The 6,273-nt window shown below is 48.1% G+C and overlaps 1 pseudogene; it reads left to right on the top strand.

Moving 5' to 3' along the window:
* Positions 1–1,374: 1,374 nt before the first annotated feature.
* LOC120435292 lies at positions 1,375–5,770 on the top strand (annotated as a pseudogene).
* The last annotated feature ends 503 nt before the right edge of the window (positions 5,771–6,273 follow it).

Genomic DNA, 6,273 nt, shown 5'->3' with positions numbered 1-6,273 from the left:
GGAGCCTGATAAGCTGATGCTGCCGGCTTCCGGTGAAGTCATCACTCATTAGCTCCCCTCCTCCCTATCAGGCCCCCGCCCCCTCTATCCTGTGCTGAGAGTAGAGCAGGGCTGTCTCTCTGGTGGGGATGGCCAAGTCTTAGAGGTTACAGGCGGCTATGTAGATTGTGAAATATCTAAAGAGTCCAAACGGCAACTCCAACACCGAAGAGTGGAATAATAAACCGAAATTCCACTTTTGTCGGTGAGGAGGGAGCCTGTGGCGGAGCACAAGCCCCGCCCATGAAACAGTCACCTCAGCAGGAAGAGAGTGAAGAAGACAGGGCTGTGCGGCTGGTTGAAAATGTTATATCAACTTTAGAGCAAAGATATAAAATGTCTAATGATGATTTAGGGAGTGGAGTAGTTGTTGCACCACAGGTAGGGAAAGGTGAGGTGTGCGGCCCTTCTGAGGACGCATACGAGGGATGGTTATCTGGCACCCTTGATGACAACATTCAAGTGGGTGGCTGTGGGAAGCAAGGCCCTGAAGCAGGGCCAGAGCTAGGAGGGGCCTTTCACAATAGGGCAGCTAGAGAGAAAGCAGGAAGAGGCAGAGTAGTATACCATACCTCACCCCATGGTGCGTCGGAGTCAGGAAGATAAGGACAATCTTGAGTTAGCTGGTGAGTTCCCCCTGGTGGTGACCACTGGGGGTCAAATGAAATACAAGCCATACGGAATGGGAGATGTTACTGCATTGACAGAATTATTACCTCCGATTACAGACGGAGGTGCGGGGTGGCTGAGAGAGTTTGATAGAGCAACAACAGGTGTTCAATTGGCTCTGGGAGATTTCAGAGCTGTGGTTGCCAGATGTGTCAAAGGCACAGCTCTGGATGACATAGAGAAGATAGCAGGCACAGCATTGATGGTTGATAGCACCCCATTTTGTCGTGTTGTGAGTGTGATCTCAGATGCATTACGTGAAAAATATCCCACTCCAAATGCTGCTAAGATTTTGAAGCTGCTGTGGAAGCCTGATCAAACTCCAAGGGAGTACATTGAACAGGCTAAAGCCACGTGGGCCCTTAGAACTGGCCAGCATCCTGGTAGAGAAGGGATGCAACAATTGTGGTTCAGAGAAGCTGTGTTAAAAGGTGTGCCCGAGCAGGTCAGAGTGGCCATGTTGGATAACCCCGACATGGAGGGGGCGGAGTCTCACGTGTGGGAGAAACATCTGGTGCATCGCCTGCAGAAAGCTCATGATGAAGTTATGGCTAAGTGAAGCGGGTGAAGCGAGACAAAAAGCAAATGATAAAAAAAAGGAAGATAAAACAGTAAAAGCAATGGTGGCGCAAGGTTATCAACAAATGGGTACAGATTTAGATCCTAATGTTTTTCCAGCCGACACACAGGGACCCGCGCAGGGACCAAATTGGGGTGGCCGTGGGGTCGGTAGAGGAAGTTGGGGTTCACGTGGTGGTCAACGGGGACGAGGCGGCGGCATGGGCAGACAAAGGGGTGCGCCAAGAGGGGGTCGATATGTGCCTGGAACTGTGTGTTTTAACTGTGGTCAGACTGGACATTGGGCTCGAGAGTGCCCTGCACCACCACAACCAGGTTACCAGCCACAACCCGCCACAAGGGGGCGCGGACAATATTCTGTTCCTAATCCACAAATGGCTCCTCCAGGGCAATATCCAGTGGAGTACTGGCAGCAGGAACAATACTGACACACCCCACAGAGAGGCCTAGGCATAGGGGGAGGGGCAGACCCCCTGGTGCCACTGAGGGTTCAAGGACATAACCTGCCCTTTTTAGTGGACACAGGAGCAACATATTCCACCATTCGTACTGCTCCTGAAGACATCCCACTGTCAGACACCAACATCAGTGTGATCGGCTTCTCTGGGGTACCCATGACCCTGCCAGTAACTGCCCCTTTAAAGACTGAATTAGGACGGCAGTCCTTGACACATTCATACGTGGTCTCATCACAAGTTCCAGTTAATCTTTTGGGCAGGGACCTGCTCATTAAGCTTGGAGCTACTATCATGTGTGGAGCTGATGGATTAACAGTGACTTTGAAAGATGGAACACAGCTGTCCTGTTTGCAATCAGGAATGAGGGGACAGTGGCTGTTATCAGAGGACTGTGAACACACAGCACAGATTTACTGGGCGCGACTGACCACATCAGATGGCATTCTGGCACAGTACCAACTCTGGCGCCCCTGGATAATGTCCATGTCTGTTCATTCACCCCCGCGTGACCCCTACCACGTGACCTTGTTTTACGATCGCGAGCATGCTGTGTGGTTTGAAGATCTATTTTATGAGTGTTTAGATGAGAAAACTTGGGAGCTTAAATCTCAGGAGATCTATGTTGGCTCGGCTGGAGTGGCAGCGTTTGTTGCACTCCCCTGAAGATCAAATGAGCTGGTATAGAATGGGAGATGAAGCAGTTCCCCACGTGTCGTTGGCAATACATGAGGGTCATCAAGCTAAAGATTTAGGCCCAATGGTGAGAGCAGCCATACGGGCCACAGATTGGCAGCAAACACAACTCACTGATGTCTCATATTCACCAAGTTGTAAAACGTATCGGATTTCTGTGATGGCCACTGATCAGAGTGTTTTAGAACACAAACATTTAAAACGAACACATGGCAGGGAGAAATCAGATCATGAGGAAGCTGTTAAAGGCCTAGCTGAACTCCTTGATACTCTGTGGTCTAAAGGTCCCACTGATGTGGGTTTAACATATTGTTCGCCCGTCACGTTTGAGTTGAAAGATAACACCCCTATTTGGCGTTCACAATACAGACACAGTCCAGAGGCAGAAAATGGCATTGCAGAAACAATTTCAGGGCTGCTGCAGGTGGGTGTGCTGGAGCCGTCTTCCTCTGCATGGAACACTCCAATCCTCCCAGTTGAAAAATCAGGCACGGGCAAGTATCGCATGGCACATGACCTTAGGGCAATAAAAGCTGTCCTTAAGACACCAACAGTACCTGTACCAAATCCCTACACAGCTTTGACTAATTTATCTCCAGACCAGCGGTGGTTCACATGCATAGATTTGGCAAATGCTTTCTTTTGTCTCCCTCTGCATCCATCGTTGAGAGATATTTTTTCATTTACTTACAGGGGCCAGCAGCTGCGTTACACTCGGTTGCCTCAGGGTTTTGCCCTTTCACCTGGGATTTTCAATCAGGTACTTAAAAATGCTCTTTCTCCATGTGTATTGCCTGAAGGATAAACACTGATCCAGTATGTGGACGACCTGCTGATTGCTGCTACAACAGCTGATGCTTGCTTTCAAGCGACAATGACTGTGCTTCGTCAGCTGGCCAAAACAGGTTTTAAAGTAAGTAGAGACAAACTTCAACTTGTCAGAACTGAAGTTACATTTTTAGGTCGTGTGGTGGCGATGCAGACGGTGGGCATGTTGGCATCCCAGAGGGAAACAATTATGTCCCACCCCCAGCCACGGACTGTTAAAGAAATGTTGTCATTTCTTGGACTTACAGGTTACAGTAGACACTACATTCCTGACTATGTGGGCAAAACCAAACCTTTGAGGGATTTGGTGAAAGAACATGGCATGAGGGATCTCACAGACACTCTTAACTGGACCACTGAAGCTGAAATGCGCTTCATTGAATTAAAACAGGCCCTGTCTCGTGCTGCAGATTTAGCAATCCCCGATTATAACTCTGATTTCTTTGTTGATGTTTCTGAAACAAATGGAGTGGTGAATGGAGTTTTGTTTCAGAAAAAAGGGGGAAGGAGACGTGTGCTGATGTATATCAGCATTGGCCTGGATAACATGGAAAAGCGACACCCCACGTGCACACAGCATGCGGCGGGGGTAGCAAAAATAATTCAGAAAGTGGCACATGTTGTGAAAGGACACCCACTGAAAGTGCTAACCACACACAGTGTGGTGGCCTATGTGAACTCACAAGCTTTCACAATGACCCCACTGAGACAACAGAGACTGACTAAGATTCTGGAGTCTCCAAATTTGACCTTCACACATGAAGGGATCAACATGGCAGACCAGATGGGAGGGGGGACACCTCATGACTGTGCACAAATAGTAGAGGTTGAGGAGAAAGTGAGGTCAGATTTGAGAACAGAACCGATGAATGAGGCAGATGATTATTTCACAGACGGATGTTGCTTTAGGGATCAGAGTGAAGGATTGAAAACAGGCTATGCAGTGGTGAAAGGAGTCGGAAACCAGCTGCATGTGGAGAAATCAGGAACACTAGAAGGACCTCAGTCAGCACAGAGAGCAGAGCTTATTGCAGTGATAGAAGCTCTAAGATTAGACAAAGGAAAAAGAGTTAACATTTATACCGACTCAGCATATGTGTTTGGAGCAGCACACGTGGAACTGGGGCAATGGAGGAGGGCTGGATTTAGAACAGCCTCAAACAAACCGATCAAACACGAGGAGGAGATGAGACAGCTGGAGGACGCTCTGAAAGAACCTCTGGAGGTGGCCATCATAAAGTGTAAAGGGCATGACGATTCCAACACTTGGGTGGCAAAAGGAAACAGAGCAGCTGACGAAGAAGCAAAACGGGTGGCAGGCTATCAAGAAGGAAAACAAATGGTAAGTATGGGTATGGAATGGGGAAACCTGCCAGCCCAACAACGAGAGGACATCGAAAAGGCGCAAAAAGGAGCCTCACCTGAGGAAAAGGCGGTGTGGCGAGGGAGAGGGGCCGTACAATCAGAAGGATTGTGGAGAGGACCCGATGGGCGGCCAGCACTCACAGCAGAAATGGCTCAGGAGAAGATTAAAGAAGCTCATGGGCTAGGACATGTAGGAGTAGCCCAAATGCAGAGGGACTTGTGTCATTGGTGGCATCCCTACATGAAAAACATGGTAAGGGAACACGTGAGAACTTGCCTGATTTGTGGACAATATAATCCAAAGCCCACCGTGAAACCAGAAATGGGTAAGTTTCCTTTGCCAGAAAGACCAGGCCAGGAAATTGTGATTGATTACACTGACATGATAACTATAGTCCGAGGGTTTAGATATCTGTTGGTGTGTGTGGATGCTCTGACCGGCTGGCCAGAGGCGTGGCCAACACGTAGAGAAGACAGTAAAACGGTGATCAAATGTCTGGTGAATCATTATGTCCCCTGGCATGGATTTCCAGAGAAGGTAAGATCTGACAATGGCACTCACTTTAAAAATCGAGATCTCGCTGAGGTAGAATGTATGTTGGGGTTGCAACATAGATATGGCACAGTTTACCACCCACAATCCCAGGGAAAAGTGGAGAGAATGAATAAAAATCTTAAAAATAAAGTGGCAAAAATATGTGCACAGACAAACATGAATTGGGTTGATGCTCTTCCCATAGCACTGATGAGTGTGAGGTGCTCCGTTAATCAGAGCACCGGATTTACTCCATATGAGCTGCTGACAGGAAGACAGTTTCCCGGCCCTGCAGCAGGTGTAAGAGAGTTAAGAGAGGAGGCAAATGTGTCTGAACATGTGAAACAGTTTAAAGCACTAAAAGCTCTTGTCTCTAGTTTCACTACACAGGTGGGAGACCCGACCGGGAAGGAGGTGACCACGCCGGAGGTGAAGTGGGTGGCTGAAGGTCTATAAGCGAAAGTGGGACGAGCCGAGGTGGACGGGACCTTTCGAGGTGACCACTCGAACCTCTCATGCGGTCCAGCTGAGAGGCAAAGGCGACACTTGGTATCACTGGAGCCAGTGCGCGGCGGCAGAGGAAAAAAGGGGGACACGTCCGTGACCCCAAAACACACAGATCTTAGTAAAAAAGGGGCAGAATAATCCCCTGATCTGTGCAACGACCAAAGGGTAGTCTAACCCCGGAGGTTGAAGAAAGAAGTCGAGAACCACCCGACTGAAAGATATTGATAGCTGTAGTAATAATTAAAGTTAAAACCTCTTTGAATAGAAGTTTTAGTCTAGATTGAAAGCTATCAGGTAGTACTATAATGGGGGTGGGAAGTTATAATGCAAAAATAAAGCTCTGGGAGAACGGGAGAGTGATGGGAGTGTTAACCATAATTACTACCCAGATAGCAAGACGACATTGAATCTATGTTGATTTTTCATCCGAACCGTCGGATATGGTCGGGGTTGAAATGCCAATGTTGTAACAACGTTGAAATACTGTGGTAAACCGACGGTCTTACTATAGGGACGTTGTAACAATGTTGATTTGCCGTTGTTTTTTTGTCATTGATATTTGATCTATTTGTAGTCGACCAGGTGACAACAACAACATCG

This window comes from Oreochromis aureus, linkage group 3 (genome assembly GCF_013358895.1).
Source record: "Oreochromis aureus strain Israel breed Guangdong linkage group 3, ZZ_aureus, whole genome shotgun sequence".
NCBI classification, from domain to species: Eukaryota; Metazoa; Chordata; class Actinopteri; order Cichliformes; family Cichlidae; genus Oreochromis; species Oreochromis aureus.
Note: the sequence above shows the minus strand (reverse complement) of the source record. Positions and strands in the feature narration are given on the sequence as shown.